Genomic DNA, 20,213 nt, shown 5'->3' on the forward strand with positions numbered 1-20,213 from the left:
TATAATAACATTAGGTAATGAAGAAAATCCGGTCGCATAGCGAACTATCACATATTAATTAGCTGTTGCGTGTAAACAACGGCGTGGCGCGGCTATACCGCAACAATGGCGAACATGGCAGCGATTCAATCACGGCGCCGTGAAAACTATGAGACTTATCCCATTACGGTACTCTTTGATAGACATGATCTGATCACGCGAGCTGGCACCCACGGACCTAAAGGTACCTAATACTCTCATGCTCAATTAGCTATGCACAATGAGAACCGTATTACTCGATACATTTGTCGCACTGAACATTGTTTTTTATATTTAATTTCACCACTATATATGTTAGTGTTCGACAGATATTTTAAGAATGAGGGTGATGGTAGGTATGGCGTATGGAAGATCTGTTCAATACTAACGGACATATGTATAAAATTACTATTGCAACTTTTCAGATATTTCTCCATTTAATCACACACAACGCTTAAGTTGGCCAAAAATTGGTTGACTGTACCTTGGATATACCAACTTAGGTACCTACCTGACGAAACCAATATTTACAGGTAAACACCTAATAAGAGTAATAACTATATTTTAAGTGTTTATTTCCAACTGTACATTTAAAGCATTGAATTGAAATTCGTACGAATTATTAATAATTCATGTGATAAGTTGATAACTTCACAAAAAGAGGCGTGGCAATCAACCCTATTATAAGGAACTTTAAAACACGTACTTACAGTTAACTTCGACACTTTGAAATTAGGTAATAAATATTTGAGTAGTTTAAATATGTACCTATATAAGTGTGGTCGAGAATCTAAAAGTGTTTATTAGGTACAAGCACAGCCCGAGAGTAATCATGAGTAACAAAGTGGAAGCAAGACGCGAAATAGGGGACACCTTGACCCTGTGCACGTTTTGCATGCACTGCATAGGACTTTCGTTCGAGCGGCCCGACAGCACGGCCCGGCTTCTCCGCCAGAAGCTGATGTTCGTAGCGTCGGTGTGCACCATTGTCTATCACGTCTTCAGTGAAATCGTTTACATTGGCCTCACGTTATCTAATTCGCCACAAGTCCAAGACGTTGTTCCGCTTTTTCATACTTTTGGCTACGGCGCTTTAAGTAAGTCGAGTACGAGTTTAGCGAGACGTTAAGAGAAGTACGTTTCAATGTATGCCAATGAATGAAATATAAATATTTTCCCCTCACTAGCTCGGAAACACGTGTTTTGTCCTTTAATACCAGCGGGTAAAAACGCATTTTATCCACTAGTGGGTAAAGTAATTTGATGAATAAAGAAATTTAAAATAAATATCCCGTTACTAGAAGCAGTGATAAACGCATTTTTTGCGTTGCAGTTTCCTCGCTATAGTGAGGGGAAAAGTTTTGTGTTATTGTGTATTTTAGGTATTCAGGCGACTCGCTTCGCTCGTGGTGAATCCTTTCTTTGCTCTGTGGGTAAAAAGGATAAAAAGGATGTGTTCGCGGAACATTTGCGCGAACTGTCGGGCATGTGGCCCATGGAGCCGCTCGATGAAGACGCAAGGAATATAAAAAAGAGGAGCGTCTCTGCTTTACGCGTAGTTCATAAATGTAATTTAAATGTTCTACTTACACATGTTAGTTATGCTACCTACCAATAATTTCTCAAAAATATAAATATATACTTACCTAAATTGCTTTCTGACGTCGCAAAAATGAACGATAAATATCATATACTTAATCAATCAAAAGTCTCGAGTATAGCTAATGAAATTATTAATATGATAAAATAAACTGAAATAGATATCGTACACGAAAGAAAAAACGACAAGAAACGAGAACAAGGAGAGCGTTAATTTTACAGCATCCGACATTCCTGGACGGTTGCATTCTTGTGTACCATGACAGTAGGAATGACGACTACATAAAAAAATGGCATTCTGTATAGTCCATCAGTTATTTAGATCGTCCAAAATTCAGTATTTCACGCTTTATCTAATTAATGAGAAAATACAAAGATCATAGTTCCGGAGTGCGGGCTTGTGACGTCACTTTAAAGTAAAAATTGTACCTATTCGTGACGTCACGCTTAACTTCAACACACTGTACTGTCGTCATTTTTCGTTTACGAGAAAAAAGAAAAAATTTGCGTGCAAAATTTTTTGGTAATCTAACTGATGGACTTCATAGTTTTTTTAGTCGTCTCGCCTACTGTATCATCACCTGGATATGTTTACACAGGGTACTTCTATGCGAACGTCGTGGGCGTGTTGTTCTACGACGTGACGCCCATATCCGTCTACTTTTACCAACTGTGGCAAGGACAGGACGCGGCCGTCGGCTTCGTCTGGATGTCCTGGTACCCGTTCGACAAATACAAACCGATCAACCACGTATTTGTTTACATATTTGAAGTATTTGCTGGTGAGTTTAATTAAATATATTTTCTTCGTCTAATAAAATTTGTCTTCATCTGAAGAAATTATGTCGCTAGAAGATCAGCGCTGACTTTATAGTTAGCATCATGCTGAGACCATTTCATGGTAAACTACATATATGTATAATACATGTGTGAGTTGGTGAGCAATTCTGATTATACGTTTGTATGAGATGTATCATATGTATAATATGGTTTACCTACCAATGAATGATTGATTTGAGATGTCTTATCTAAATTCATAGGTCGAAACTATTTAATGACTTCTTAATCGAGAATTAATAAGTGAAAGCCACGGTACATAATGACATACAAATATCGATTTAACAATTATCACATTGAGAACAAGCAGAACACGCTATTGTTGGGAAGCAAGTAACAATTAATCCCAACGTTTTGATTGCCTGCCTATACACACTATTAACTATCTAAAAAACGATGCAGCGCAATTTGCTGTAGCGAGATGTGCTCAAAACAAACATCATTTCACTTTCTTTGCTTAATACACTTTCGGCAGTTTAAAATTGGTGTAGTCCTCACGCAATGTTACTGTCAGACAATCGTTAACTATTTACTATGTGCACATATGTCATGAATTTAGATCATTTTTGTTTTCTAATTTCTTGTCACGTAACCTGTGAAATATTGGCCTAGCCGTGGCCAGCAGTGGGACGCATAATATAGTCTGGTGATGATGATGAAGGTTATGGGATGAAAATCATTGTTTAAAAGCCGGAAAAAAAGATGACAAACACGCGTCATTAAAAACAAATATATTAACAACTTTCTGCAAAAATTGATTTAATACTTCATTTATAAATGATACATCAATGACTACATGAAAACTACAGGTGGAGGGGGGGGTCGGCATATACTACGCTTGGTCACCCAGGGGGGGAGGGGGACAAAAAACGGCACAAATATGGTCAGGTAGTTTGGGTATGTTCCCTTAAATATAGTATTGTGAGAACAGAGGTGTCTTCGGGTGTCTTAGTATAAATAGATACACCTTCATTAATTGCTACATTCTATACATGTACCTACGTGTAAGTCCATTACGTTAAGTAATCTCATACAGGTTAAGTACTATTATTAGTTAATAAGCTACGTAAGAATTGTAATTTCCAGTGCCCTTACAGAGTTCATAGCTGTTTATTATTCGACTGTTTTACCTTATGTTATGTTAGTTATGTACCTATGAAAACAGTAAACTGGACAATTAACAAATACGTCTAGGTTTATGATAGTCTTAAGGGTGGGTTTCACAATTTGTAAATAAGATGTCAATTGATCCTACATTGAATTATGCATTCTTAGTGTTAATTCTTAAGTCCAGACCAGACAGGTAAATTTTTCGCAAATCTGATTAAATTGTCTGATCAAATTGGACCATGCGGATGCAAACGCCAATTTGGTGGTGCGGGCGCAAGAATACTAATTAACACACGATGAGCTCCTCTGGATTCCTCTAAGAATAACAACTGGCATATGGTGATACTCGTTTCTAATACAACTGTTAAGACGATACAGGAGGGGTCTATTCTCCATACAAACGCTCTCGACTATTTCCTTCCTGGTTTTTGAAGAGAAGCAATGTTTTTTTCAGCCCAGATTATAATTATTTTTATCTGTGTAGGACCGTTTTGATTTTTTTGATATTCTTAAGTATTCCTAAAGACGCTAGAGCCCATCAAAAATTTCCAAAAACGGCCGTATCGATTATTGTGCAAAAAAAGGTGGTGTACCTATTCAAAATTAGCCCCAACAAACTAAATGGTCCGACACAAATTATTTCATTGTTATTCAGATTCTCAAATTTCGTTACGATTAATTAAGTTTTGAAGGAGGAAACAGTCGAGAGCGGAACCTTGATTTTAAATATTTTTTCGCAATATCTTTTAAGTGAGTTGTTCCGAATAGATTTTTTTTTCGATAAATCTAGCTAATGTCGGCGTCAATAAAATTTGTGAACAATGTAGGTATACAGGCCTTGTAGTCAAAATGTCTTTAATTTCCATTGTAACTCATCAGATACTGGCTAAATCCATGTGTCATTTATATCACATAATGATCCTCAACCTTTAAAATTATAAAATTGTGCCAGAATATTGGTATTTTATAGAATGGTTTGTTTACATTGTTGACAATTTCTATTGACGGCCATGTTATTAACACTAGGTATATTTAACTAAAATTCCCAAATTGAAAGGGGGGCTCCTTTCCATTTTAGCATTTTCGCTCCTGTAGCGTCTTAACTGATACCTGCAGTGTCCAGTGTCCCAAGTGGCCGATCTGGGGGGTTACCATGACGTACTAAAGACGTTCAGTTTAGGTTGAGAGAAAGGGACACAGCTATAGCAGTTACATAGCTCCGTCCCTCTCTCTCAACCTAAACTGAACGGCTTTAGCACGTCATGGTAACCCCCCTGAACCAACATTCCTGTATTCCAGGTCAGACTTGTGTGTGGATAATGATCGGCACGGACCTGCTGTTCTCGGGACTTGCGAGCCACATCGCCTTACTGCTGCGGCTGCTGCACAAGCGGCTGGAGACATTGTCCAAAACTGAAAAGACACAGGAGGAATATTATCAAGAGATTGTATATAATATTAAACTTCATCAGCGGCTTATAAGGCTTGTGTAACTCATTCTTTACATTATTAAACCGAGATTTTTTTTTTTTGTTTTACGTTAAATTCGACAGGCAATTAGGTTCATTAACAAAACATATATAAAACTAGCTTTTGTCGCTCGGGTTAAATTCGAAAATTGCGGAACGCTCCATACAAACTTCCACCCCCCATTTTAGGGCAGTGTGAGGTTAGAAAGAGACAAAAAGTAGCCTATGTCACTCTCCATCCCTTCCACTATCTCCATTTGAAAAATCACGTCAATTCGTCGCTCCGTTTTGCCCTAAAAGACGGACAAACAAACAGACACACACACACACACACACGCACACGCACGCGCACGCGCACGCGCACGCGCACACATACACACACACACACACACACACACACACACATAATATTAAGTACCTATAGATATTTGGGTGAATCAACTTTTCTTTGCCAGCAAAATTTCGCATACTTCGACTACATGTGGTCAGAAAATTTAATTGGGATTTAGTCTAATTAATGTATACTTATTATATTAAAGACAAATATACTAGCTACGCAATACAACATGTAATTATAGGATTTCCTATTTTATTAACTTTGTTTCGAGCAGTGACCCAGTGGACATAGCTGTCCCTCACTTTTGTATGAAAAAAGTGTCTCTTCCACTGGGTCACATATTGTTTTAATTAAAAATGAATCGTTTTTAAATTTTTCCCTAATTGGTATACGTGAAATAAGGATCTTTATTCACGATGGCAAGGTTAAAAATCACAAAAGTAGACCTAATAATAAGTAAGGGTAATTCTTGCAAAAAGCAAGAAAAAGTTGATTCACCCATTTTCGTTCTCTTGTCATGTGTTCAGTAATTAAATTTATTTTCTAATAACTCGATAACCGTAAGAGTTAATACGCTAGTTTCTTAGAGAAATTAATTCTATTTGACCCAAAGAGCCTTCCCTTAAAGTTAATTCAATAAAAACACGTTGTATATTATATGGGCCCATTTTCATACATTTCAGCGACGGCGACGCTCATTTAGAGGGGCTGTGTGCGTAGCCGAATGCACAAACGCTCACGAAACGCTCACGATAATATCTCTTTCGTAGGTATCTATCTCTATCGCTCTTGCGTATTGGCGCGACAGAGCCAGACTACATTTCAGCGGCGTTTCGGTGGTGTTTCGCGGCGCAGAAATGCCATTCTGCTACGGGGCCAGGACAGACTGGCTCCTGCTCTATTTCATATTTTCAGGTTCTAGGTCAAAGGGCAAAACTCGGATCTATAAAACGATATGTATGTTTCTTTATCTACCTATATTGCCGCAAATAATATCCAATAATTTTCATTAGGTATTTGAGTATTTCTGTCACTTCACTGTTGAAGCACAGTTTAATAAAGAGTACTATCGTACAGTATGGCTACTCCCGCTCCCTGCTGAAAGTGCCATCCACCCGCTCTCGTTACCGCCTATCAAAAACGCGAACAGTCGACCTGTCATATCCATATCTCACTCATACAAGCATGGTAGAATAGAATAAACTTTTATTCGTGAACACAGGCTAGACAAAATACACATAATAACAACAAGACAGAAAGGAATGAAGTGCCACGAAATGGCCTCATCTCAGCGTGTTGCTGGTGACTTCCAACGCTGATCTTCCGATGAGACCATCAAGTGAGAATGATTCACGGAGGGTAACAGACAGAAGAAATACAAATCACATACACGAACGTGGTCAAACAGTTGAGAAAGTGAAAACGTTACAAGAAAAAAGGTGGAGATAGTTGAAGGGATGGAGAGTGACGTAGGCTACTTTGTCTCTTTCTAACGCGAGCGAAGCCGCGGGCAAAAGCTAATATAGTTATATTTTGATCGCCAGTGCCCGAGGTGTGGTTGAAGTGTTCACGGAGCTTAATAATTAAAGCTTAAACTTAATTATGACTTGTAATTTGCAGATACTGCAATGACTTGGAAGAGGCCTTCACGATAGTGAATCTCGTTAACGTCGTTTTCAGTTCAATCAACATATGTTGCGTCGTATTTGTTATTGTGGTTAGTAATGTATATTTAACTCCTTATCCCAAAATAAATTAAACATTTGTATTTAAAATTACAATGACATTCATTACAACGAGAGATACAATATTAGATTTCTCTGGGTAATTCCATGTAACAGAGTAATATAAGTGACCAATTATTTGCATGTTTTTTTTATTCATGGTGCTAATTTAAATATCAATATATCTAAGGATTAAAAGTAGGCTTATCTAGAGATAAATTAAGACTTCAATTTGCATCATAAATAAAAAACCGGCCAAGAGCGTGTCGGGCCACGCTCAGTGTAGGGTTCCGTAGTTTTCCGTATTTTTCTCAAAAACTACTGAACCTATCAAGTTCAAAACAATTTTCCTAGAAAGTCTTTATAAAGTTCTACTTTTGTGATTTTTTTCATATTTTTTAAACATACGGTTCAAAAGTTAGAGGGGGGGGACGCACTTTTTTTTCCTTTAGGAGCGATTATTTCCGAAAATACTAATATTATTAAAAAACCATCTTAGTAAACCCTTATTAATTTTTAAATACCTATCCAACAATGTATCACACGTTGGGGTTGGAATGAAAAAAAATATCAGCCCCCACTTTACATGTAGGGGGGGTACCCTAATAAAACATTTTTTTCCATTTTTTATTTTTGCACTTTGTCGGCGTAATTGAAATATATATTGGTACCAAATTTCAGCTTTCTAGTGCTAACGGTTACTGAGATTATCCGCGGACGGACGGACGGACGGACGGACGGACGGACGGACGGACGGACGGACGGACGGACGGACAGACAGACATGGCGAAACTATAAGGGTTCCTAGTTGACTACGGAACCCTAAAAACATGCAATGAAGTGGTCACTTACATTACAGTTACGTGGAATTGCCCCTCTAGTTCCTAAATTTTCCAAGACATATTACGAAATTCTATTATCTTAGGTACCTACGTTGTTGGTACAATCGGCAACACTGTTAGCTGTACATTTGTAATCCTTAGGGCATAAAGTGTACCGATGGTTAGCTAAGAAGTGTTGCTGTTAGTACTAAAGTATATGTATCTCACTCACGCCCAGTCACACATACCTTCTCGTACGTGATTATCCGCGAACTTGTAATCTTAATACTCGGATCTGCTTCCTTAAGAGCGTTATAACATTTCGGCGTCGGGCGAATTTAGGTATTTTACCCGCCGCGCGAGCCCAATATGCCGACCCTTTCTAGCACGTCTTATCACTCGCTCGCACTACAATAATGGACAAAACAATCTTGATCCTTTCTATGGAATTTTGATAACAACCACAATCTACTATCTCGATATAAACTTTTGGTTTCTAATAAACATTATTTTGTACGAAAATACGAGAATATAGCACGCATAACGAAGACATTTAACTGTCCGTCGGCGGAAATAATTCGTGTATAGGCGAATTTTGGCATAGTTGTAGGGAATGGTGTTCTAATCCACATACTCAAAGTACTGATGGGTAGGGGAGGAGCTAACGGGTGGAGGGGGGTGTAAAGGTCCCTTTTTTTAGTTTTTCGCGAATAACTCTTAAACTGTGGCACATAGCAAAAAATGTTCTGAAACACAAGTAATCTTCATAAAATTCTCTACAAAAAAGTCTTATACACTTTTTATCTAGGACCAATCGTTCATGAGATATGGAAGGGAAAAGATGGACAATAAAGGAATAAACTCATTTGTTTATGAACAATACGTTTATTCTTATAGAGACGCGGTAGCGTGTCAAGCCAGGTTCAAGTAACAAAAGTAGCAAGCAGCATCGTGTGTAATATTACACGAACCGTTTGGAGCCACATTTGACCCCCTTCTAACTCAAAAACTATTTCACATAAACGTGTTATAATTCAACGTAAAAAGAAACCAACGCGCGTAGTAAAAGTATGAGCTATAAGCGCTCCTCAATAAGCCCGGTACTAGCAGCCCGCCTTACTGCGTTTTCACATTATCCGATCCGATATCGGATGTCGGAAGGAATTTAAAGGCAAAAATCCAAGACGGCGCCTTAAATGTACGGGATATCGGTCCTACTTCCGATATCGGATCGGATAATGTGAAAACGCACTTACCCCGCGCGCGCACGCAGCCCTTTATAAGCCACAGCGCGGTCGGCGCTCGCTCATCCCAGTCGTCCTCAAAACGTCGACGTAAGACCCCGCCCCACAAGGATGGGGCGCGACCAGATACAGCCCTCACAGCGCCCAGCGCGGAAGGGACTACACACACCCCAGCAGGGGTGTTGAACGACATTACAGCAGCGCTCGCTCAGTTTGTCTCGCGCAGCGATCCGATCACATTGTAGCTGACTTGACGAGCAAAGCATCACGACCGCCCAGTATTGCTTTGGTGGGATAAATTCATAAATAAAATTCCTAACTATCTTCCGTCTCTACTTCGATGGGAGCTCCGTTAGTGCATGCTCCCGAGCATACACCACAGACACTGAAGCAGGCAATTCCTGCTTTTCGGCAGCCGCATCGCACCCCACACCCAGTCTTGCATCGGAAAAATGTAGTTTTGAGAATGGAGTCAGGTGCCACTGGGTCGTTCGTTGTCACTGGCTTTCATATGCCATCGCCTCTTCTAGTTCATCCCCATTCAGTAGGTGGTAAATAAATTGTACGTTAAATACAAAAATATTTGTACGCCTTTTTTTCGGATTCAATAAGTAAAATTTTCCTAAAATAGAGGTAAGTTTAGCAGGTGCATTCAATATTCAAGCAGGCGTACAAATATTTTGTATTTAACGTACAATTTATTTACCACCTACTGAATGGGGATGAACTAGAAGAGGCGATGGCATATAAAAGCCAGTGACAACCAACGACCCAGTGGCACCTGACTCCATTCTCAAAACTATATTTTGCCGATGCAAGACTGGGTGTGGGGTGCGATGCGGCTGCCGAAAAGCAGGAATTGCCTGCTCCAGTGTCTGTGGTGTATGCTCGGGAGCATGCACTAACGGAGCTCCCATCGAAGTAGAGACGGAAGATAGTTAGAAATTTTATTTATGAATTTATCCCATCAAAGCAATACCGGGCGGTCGTGATGCTTTGCTCGTCAAGTCAGCTACAATGTGATCGGATCGCTGCGCGAGACAAACTGAGCGAGCGCTGCTGTAATGTCGTTCAACACCCCTGCTGGTGTGTGAGTAGCCCCTTCCGCGCTGGGCGCTGTGAGGGCTGTATCTGGTCGCACCCCATCCTTGTGGGGCGGTCTCACGTCGACGTTTTGAGAACGACTGGGATGAGCGAGCGCCGGCCGTGCGGTGGCTTGTAAAGGGCTGCGCGCGCGCGGGGTAAGTGCGTTTTTACATTATCCGATCCGATATCGGAAGTAGGACCGATATCCCGTACATTTAAGGCGCCGTCTTGGATTTTTGTCTTTGAAATCCTTCCGACATCCGATATCGGATCGGATAATGTGAAAACGCACTAAGGCGGGCTGCTAGTACCAGGCTTATTGAGGAGCGCTTATAGCTCATACTTTTACTACGCGCGTTGGTTTCTTTTTACGTTGCATTATAACACGTTTATGTGAAATAGGAGTTAGAAGGGGGTCAAATGTGGCTCCAAACGGTTCGTGTAATATTACACACGGTGCTGCTTGCTACTTTTGTTACTTGAACCTGGCTTGACACGCTACCGCGTCTCTATAAGAATAAACGTATTGTTCATAAACAAATGAGTTTATTCCTTTATTGTCCATCTTTTCCCTTCCATATCTCATGAACTATTGGTCCCAGATAAAAAGTGTACAAGACTTTTTTGTAGAGAATTTTATGAAGATTACTTGTGTTTCAGAACATTTTTTGCTATGTGCCACAGTTTAAGAGTTATTCGCGAAAAACTAAAAAAAGGAACCTTTACACCCCCCTCCACCCGTTAGCTCCTCCCCTACCCATCAGTACTTTGAGTATGTGGATTAGAACACCATTCCCTACAACTATGCCAAAATTCGCCTATACACGAATTATTTCCCGCGAGATAGGCTTCATTGAGTGTGCTAATATAGCGCGAAATAATATCAATTATGTTAAAATTTATTTAAAAAATTAAAGTAATAATTATAAAAGTAGATCCCATCCCAAATATTTGCTTTTGTTATATGATAAGTATTAGAGTAAAGTATATATTAATATGATGATAAAATAAGACAAATACAATTCTAATTACTTCAAGGTGGTGCTCAGGGTCTGATGATGGAGCCAGATGGTGGTCACCAATACCAATGAACAATATGACTATACAACTTCGTGGTTTACATGTCATTCTAGCATTTTCACTTTCACATTTCAAGTGCATATACCACGAGTATAGGTTTTCGGGTGTGCTGATTTAAAAATTAATGACCGATTTGGAATCTGACATTGCTGACTGTCACTTTGACACAAAAGTCGTCATGGGTGTCGTAAAATAGGTTTTAGGGGGGCTGATTAAAAAATTAATGACCAATGTGGAATCTGACATTGCTGACTGTCACTTTGACACAAAAGTCGTCATGGCTGTCGTCAAATAGGTTTGCGGGGGTGCTGATTCCAAAATTACTGAACAATGTGGAATCTGACATTGCTGACTGTCACTTTGACACAAAAGTCGTCATGGGTGTCGTAAAATTGGTTTTAGGGGGTGCTGATTCCAAAATTAATGACCAATGTGGAATCTGACATTGCTGACTGTCACTTTGACACAAAAGTCGTCATGGGTGTCGTCAAATAGGTTTGCGGGGGTGCTGATTCCAAAATTAATGAACAATGTGGAATCTGACATTGCTGACTATCACTTTGACACAAAAGTCGTCATGGGTGTCGTAAAATAGGTTTTAGGGGGTGCTGATTCCAAAATTAATGACCAATGTGGAATCTGACATTGCTGACTGTCACTTTGACACAAAAGTCGTCATGGGTGTCGTCAAATAGGTTTGCGGGGGTGCTGATTCCAAAATTAATGAACAATGTGGAGTCTGACATTGCTGACTGTCACTTTGACACAAAAGTCGTCATGGGTGTCGTAAAATTGGTTTTAGGGGGTGCTGATTCCAAAATTAATGACCAATGTGGAATCTGACATTGCTGACTGTCACTTTGACACAAAAGTCGTCATGGGTGTCGTCAAATAGGTTTGCGGGGGTGCTGATTCCAAAATTAATGAACAATGTGGAATCGGACATTGCTGACTGTCACTTTGACACAAAAGTCGTCATGGGTGTCGTAAAATAGGTTTTAGGGGGTGCTGATTCCAAAATTAATGACCAATGTGGAATCTGACATTGCTGACTGTCACTTTGACACAAAAGTCGTCATGGGTGTCGTCAAATAGGTTTGCGGGGGTGCTGATTCCAAAATTAATGAACAATGTGGAATCTGACATTGCTGACTGTCACTTTGACACAAAAGTCGTCATGGGTGTCGTAAAATTGGTTTTAGGGGTGCTGATTCCAAAATTAATGACCAATGTGGAATCTGACATTGCTGACTGTCACTTTGACACAAAAGTCGTCATGGGTGTCGTCAAATAGGTTTGCGGGGGTGCTGATTCCAAAATTAATGAACAATGTGGAATCTGACATTGCTGACTGTCACTTTGACACAAAAGTCGTCATGGGTGTCGTAAAATTGGTTTTAGGGGTGCTGATTCCAAAATTAATGACCAATGTGGAATCTGACATTGCTGACTGTCACTTTGACACAAAAGTCGTCATGGGTGTCGTCAAATAGGTTTGCGGGGGTGCTGATTCCAAAATTAATGAACAATGTGGAATCTGACATTGCTGACTGTCACTTTGACACAAAAGTCGTCATGGGTGTCGTAGAATTGGTTTTAGGGGGTGCTGATTCCAAAATTAATGACCAATGTGGAATCTAACATTGCTGACTGCCACTTTGACACAAAAGTCATCATGGGTGTCGTAAAATAGGTTTTAGGGGGTGCTGATTCCAAAAATAATGACTAATGTGGAATCTAACATTGCTGACTGTCACTTTGACACAAAAGTCATCATGGGTGTCGTCAAATAGGTTTCCGGAGGTGCTGATTTGAAAATTAATGACCGATTTGGAATCTTGACATTGCTGACTGTCACTTTGACACAAAAGTCGTCATGGGTGTCGTCAAAAAGGTTTCGGGGGTGCTGATTCCAAAATTAACGACTATTTTGGAATCTCACAGTGCTAATTGTCATTTTGACACAAAAGGAATCATGGGTGTAGTCAAATAGTTTTTAGGGGGTACTGATTCCAAAATTAATGAAATGATTTAAAAAGTAATGACCGATTTGGAACCTGACATTGCACAGTACCCCTGGAAACCTATTTGACGACACCCATAACGACTTTTATGTCAAAGTGACAGTCAGCAATGTCAGATTCCAAATTGATCATTAATATTGAGATTAGTACCCATGAAAACCTAATTGATGACACCCATGATCACTTTTGTGTCAAAGTGACAGTCAACAGTGTCTGATTCCAAATTGGTTATTAGTTTTCAAACACCTCCGGATACCTATTTGACGACACCCATGACGACTTTTGTGTCAAAGTGACAGTCAGCAATGTCAGATTCCAAATTGGTCACTAATTTTGGAATCAGCACCCCCTAAAACCTATTTTACGACACCCATGACGACTTTTGTGTCAAAGTGACAGTCAGCAATGTCAGATTGAACATTGGTCATTAATTTTGGAATCAGCACCCCCTAAAACCTATTTTACGACACCCATGACGACTTTTGTGTCAAAGTGACAGTCAGCAATGTCAGATTCCACATTGGTCATTAATTTTGGAATCAGCACCCCCTAAAACCTATTTTACGACACCCATGACGACTTTTGTGTCAGGGTGACAGTCAGCAATGTCAGATTGAACATTGGTCATTAATTTTGGAATCAGCACCCCCTAAAACCTATTTTACGACACCCATGACGACTTTTGTGTCAAAGTGACAGTCAGCAATGTCAGATTGAACATTGGTCATTAATTTTGGAATCAGCACCCCCTAAAACCTATTTTACGACACCCATGACGACTTTTGTGTCAAAGTGACAGTCAGCAATGTCAGATTCCACATTGGTCATTAATTTTGGAATCAGCACCTCCTAAAACCTATTTTACGACACCCATGACGACTTTTGTGTCAAAGTGACAGTCAGCAATGTCAGATACCACATTGGTCATTAATTTTGGAATCAGCACCCCCTAAAACCAATTTTACGACACCCATGACGACTTTTGTGTCAAAGTAACAGTCAGCAATGTCAGATTCCAAATTGGTCATTCATTTTGTAATCAGCACCCCCTAAAACCTATTTTACGACACCCATGACGACTTTTGTGTCAGGGTGACAGTCAGCAATGTCAGATTGAACATTGGTCATTAATTTTGGAATCAGCACCCCCTAAAACCTATTTTACGACACCCATGACGACTTTTGTGTCAAAGTGACAGTCAGCAATGTCAGATTCCACATTGGTCATTAATTTTGGAATCAGCACCCCTAAAACCTATTTTACGACACCCATGATGACTTTTGTGTCAAAGTGACAGTCGGCAATCTGAGGTACTACATATTCGTAATCTGAAAGTAATCAAGTCAATAATTTCAGTTATTTTGAATCGACTATGATTCCGAATTATTGGTAATAGTAATGATTGTATAGATGATTAGTGATTCCTTTAAATGTAATGGTAATTTACCGTTTCACTTGATTACATTACAAGTAATCTGACACCCAGTAGTGTCAGATTACAAAGTAAAATCAAGTAATCGTGTAATCCGGAATCGATTACGATTTCCCCATCTCTGGGTTTAGTTATATGGTTCATTGGTACTGGTGACCACCATCTGGCTCCATCATCAGACCCTGAGTACCACCTCTTGTCAAAGGTCTTGTTGAGACGAACCCAACGAGCCTAAACACGAAGTCGTTTACTTACATGGTTCACTGGTACTGGTGACCACCTTCTGGCTCCATCATCAGATCCCGAGTACCATCTTGATGTGTCTTATCATCTTGACCGTATTGTTATTTTCACATTTTTATCATCACAACGTTGTAATACTTTAACATTCAAACATAACAAAGTATTACAAAAGCAAATATTTACGGATCTAGGATCAAATTCGTTGGTCGCTGTTTACACACACACAATGCGAGGATAGCCCGTGTAGAAACAAGGCGTCCGACCCACACAACAATAAATATTCTCGACGTTTGCGATGAAAACTCGGAGACCAAAGCGACATACGTCTTACCTGCTCGAGCTCCGGCGCGGCACTGAAATCGCAGGCGTCCGTCGCCGGTAAAATAGCGACAGGAAGGCTAGTTTTCAAAAAATTGTCAAAAAATCATGATAAAATATCAGTAGCGGCAGCAATCTACGAACAAGTTACATACATTGCCGCATTTGCATTTTAACCTCATTCCTCCTAAAGTGCGCTCGTGCGGTGCACTCCCAAAAATAATCATAATTAAACTATAGTAATACATCAATTATGGTACCTCAAATTAATGTATTATACTATATAAAAACTATCGCAAAAAAGTCCAATCAAACAATTACTTATATTTCTTAAAAGTTCATTATACAGTCTATATTAATCCGCCAATTCCCTTCCTATACAATTTCATACGCACCGCGCTCAACGGAGCGCTTTGAATTGCGCTCCTATGGAGAAATATTCAGTACATTCTCTAATACGAAATTCAGTAAGAGCGAAAGAGAAGTTTAGTCATAGCTCCGCGCGTGAGACAGAAGATTATGTATGAAATATTAGGTAAATCTGGAGCGCCGCTCCTAGGGACGTTTGACCACAGAGCTATATCAAGATAGAAAGAAAAAGTATCATATTTAGTACCGCGAACGGCAGTCTGCTCGACGATTGGATGTCAAAATTAGTTTTCCATTGCGGTTTTAATTTGACGAGCTCGATTTGGCGTGCGTTCAAAACAAACGAGCTATAAATATGAAATAAATGCTACAATAATGTGTATGTAATGATTGTAATGAAAATAAATTGATTTGTTCTTAGAGTACGAGCGATGTAAAAATAAGCCATGAATTCAAACTGTCGAGTCAATTCACAATTGTGGTATCAAGTATTTATCTATTTATTCAACAGATTAAAAAGTATGCAACACAAATTAAATTACAAATACATTCATGCAAAAATCTTAAACTAACTTATATTATAAATATTCTAAACTACATTAATAATTAAATAGGATAATCCAATCATAATAAGAACACCAATAAATGCGAAATGTTACACGATCGGTCTCCCTGTCAACCGCCAAGCTTTTTCCTTCTATCTCGATATAGGTCTGTGGGTTTGTCCTTGATTACCGTCTCGGTTGCATCGCGCAGGCGCGAAATGCGTCGCGGTCATCCGCGAGCCGCGTATTTCGCGCGCTATTTTGTTAATTGTTAGTAAACGTAGTAAACAATAGATAAACAAGTTTTATTTTAAGGCACGCGCGGGAATACAATTTTGCCTTATTTTGAAACCGTTTAAATTGTTTTTATTGCAAGTGTGTGAGAATGGATGGATACAATGTGACATTTATAAAATAGTGTGAAAAAACTTTTGCAACGCGATTAGAATTAAAAGCTAAAGGACCACCGCGGCCCGACCTTAAACTTACGCAAATATATTTTTCAAAAACCAAAATTTTACACGTGTTTTTAAAACGGAACAGTATGAAAAAACACCGTGGTTATGTGGATGTGAAAAAAGTGACAAACTGTTTTGCTTTCCATGTTTTTTATTTGGAGCGGGCGCGGACGGCGGAGGTGGTGAGTCTGCATGGACCTATACCGGCGTCAAGTGACTTATCACATCTTTCGATGAAAATAAAAAAAAAACATTCACAATCCCGCATTAATTTACTGAATGAACTGCAGTTTTCGTCTATTCATTTTTATGTTTTACTGTTATTAACCCTGAAGCTGGGCAGCTATATAAACTAAATAAAGAATATTTTTCACTGAAATTTAAACTTATAGTTCAGGCATTTGTTGGAAAATTGAAGGAAAGAAAAAAAATGCATCTCTGAGCCAATTTAATATGATTTAAATTTAATCACATTGAGTAAGTACAAACAGGAACACTAGACTTTATGCCGTTGTAATAGGAATTACAAATACACAGTTAATGTAGGCTACATACATGTAGGACCTTGGTCCTTACGATGATTATTTGGGTGAACACCCACAAATTACAGCCGCGAGCCGCCTCTGGAAAAAAAGTGTGCCCCCCCCCCCCCCTCTAACTTTTGAACCATATGTTTAAAAAATATGAAAAAAAATCACAGAAGTAGAACTTTATAAAGACTTTCTAGGAAAATCTGTTTTGAACTTAATAGGTTCAGTAGTTTTTGAGAAAAATACGGAAAACTACGGAACCCTACACTGAGCGTGGCCCGATACGCTCTTGGCCGGTTTTTAAGATTTTTTAATAAAGTCTGTGAATAGTTTTCCTCAACGGTTTTTTTTGTTTTTCAGCTCCTAGAACCCTTATTGGCTGTGAGCAGTAAGCTATTTTTGGGATCTGCACTTATTCAAATAGGAATGCTTTGTTGGTACGCCGATGATATTTTCCATGCTGTAAGTATTAAGCAAAATCGCAGGGTTCCAAAAATTTACACAAACATAAGTAGAGAAATTATTATAAGAATATGTTTATTATCTATAAAATGTACAACAGAATTTGCCAGAGGTCTCCGCACTAGGCTACTGCGCGGGGAACCAGCACGGGAAGCATGGTCGCGCGATAGACGATAAAATATCAGGCCGTCCCTGTCGCACTTACAAATAGTGCGATAGGGACGGCCTGCTGCCTTCCCGTGCAGTTACCTACAGATAATACAGATATATATTATAGAGATAAAAATGAAGGAAAATATTAAAGAATAATACTCTCCTTAAAATGAAAATGTAACACACCTTCCTAAAATACATAGGTACTTATATATTGTCACCAGTCAGTCACGCTCCTAGATTCAACACTCCAAAATAGTATTTCCCTGGGAACATTCCCACTGGCGGGATGAAAAAGGCTTGTAATAATAGTACATTGTTTGCAGAACGCGGACGTGGCGATAGCGGTGTATAACAGTGGGTGGTACCGTACGGACCCTCGGTGTCGCCGCGCCCTCATTCTCCTTATTCGGAGGTCGGTCTGACACTGTAATAACCGCAAAAAATGTAAACGCACTACAATTGCCACTTTCCACTCACCGGCTGAAGAGATCGCTTCGCGGCCTGTCCACAGTTTCGATCATTTTCTATCATGTCTATTGGTCATATTTTCACATCGGTAATGTTGTAGTTATCTGTCCACTTGACATATAGGTATTCATCACAATCACATCATCCCCCGGTCGGTCGGATTATCTTTCAGTCGTCGTTTATTCACATGCTTTCAATTATTAACCCTACATTTATTATGCTCGTATAGGTAATTAATTAGAATAAAGTTTACTACTGCTCAGTCACAAAAGTCGTGTAAGAGAAACTTAAATCGAGACCTATATGACCAAATAAAACCGGCCAAGAGCGTGTCGGGCCACGCTCAGTGTAGGGTTCCGTAGTTTTCCGTACTTTTTTCAAAAACTACTGAACCTATCAAGTTCAAAACAATTTTCCTAGAAAGTCCTTATAAAGTTCTACTTTTGTGATTTTTTTCATATTTTTTAAACATATGGTTCAAAAGTTAGAGGGGGGGGGACGCACTTTTTTTCCTGAGCGATTATTTCCGAAAATATCAATATCATCAAAAAACGATCTTTGTAAACCCTTATTCATTTTTAAATACCTATCCAACAATATATCACATGCTGGGGTTGGAATGAAAAAAAATATCAGCCCCCACTTTACATGTAGGGGGGGTACCCTAATAAAACATGTTTTTCCATTTTTTATTTTTGCACTTTGTTGGCGTGATTGATATACATATTGGTACCAAATTTCAGCTTTCTAATGCTAACGGTTACTGAGATTATCCGCGGACGGACGGACGGACGGACGGACGGACGGACGGACGGACGGACGGACGAACGGACGGACGGACGGACGGACGGACAGACAGACATGGCGAAACTATAAGGGTTCCTAGTTGACTACGGAACCCTAAAAATCAAACTAAATTACCTGCCTAAAAAGTCTTATGATCAGGCCGTATCACGTCTGTAAATGGTAAGATTGTGCTTATTTCATCAATACCTTTTTTCGTCACATATTTTGCTTATCATGCGTTATATAATAATTGAGTTGACGGTAGTATGTTAATATCTAGTACATTCACATTGCAGGGCCCAGAAGCCAGTAGCATTCACTGCCATGAAATTCACAAACCTGTCGCTCGTTACATATTCATCGGTAAGTTGTGTTGTACCTACCCTATATATCTCAATTTAAATTATACAAAGATGTCCTCCTTCGTACTTACATACATGAAAAAGCAAACACATACAGATAACAGCATTTCCCAAACTTTGTGTCGCGAGTTTGCGAGTGAATTTTGAGAGGGCCTTGAAAATAATCGGAAATCTGAGCGCTACAAATAACATTATTTATTTCCCACTACCGAAAGGTGGGAACACCTTTAGAACAGATCCAAAGAATTGTAGTAAGTATTGGTTAGGCCACTGCGCTACAGGTTTTAGTTGGCGGCAAATTGCAAAAGTTGGTAGGCTCGAAACTGATGCTCCTTAAAATTATTGTGCGGCTTAAATTATTTTATGTTTCAGATCCTGACCAGGTCCTACTCCTACTTCGCGCTACTGTACACCATGTACAATAACAGCTAAATACAAGAATATAAAATTAAGTAATACATACCTATTGTTAAAACACGTAGACCTACGTAATACCTACATATAAACTAAATCTAAATGTAAACAATATCAAATTACAATACAAGACATAAAACGGAATATTTATACATTTACATTTATATGATGCAGCTACTACGGTGGCTAAATAGTAACCCCCAATTAAATAGTAAAGCTTCAAATAAGTTGTTTCATTTCATGTACATTGACATCTTTATTTTTGTACCTACCTGTATACCGGTCGCTTTTAATCGTTTGACAATTTCGTATGACATTTT

The 20,213-nt window shown here is 39.2% G+C and overlaps 1 pseudogene; it reads left to right on the top strand.

The window, feature by feature from the left end:
- Positions 1-850: 850 nt before the first annotated feature.
- LOC125240645 lies at positions 851-19,989 on the top strand (annotated as a pseudogene).
- Positions 19,990-20,213: the final 224 nt, after the last annotated feature.

This window comes from Leguminivora glycinivorella, chromosome Z (assembly GCF_023078275.1).
Source record: "Leguminivora glycinivorella isolate SPB_JAAS2020 chromosome Z, LegGlyc_1.1, whole genome shotgun sequence".
Taxonomy (NCBI): domain Eukaryota; kingdom Metazoa; phylum Arthropoda; class Insecta; order Lepidoptera; family Tortricidae; genus Leguminivora; species Leguminivora glycinivorella.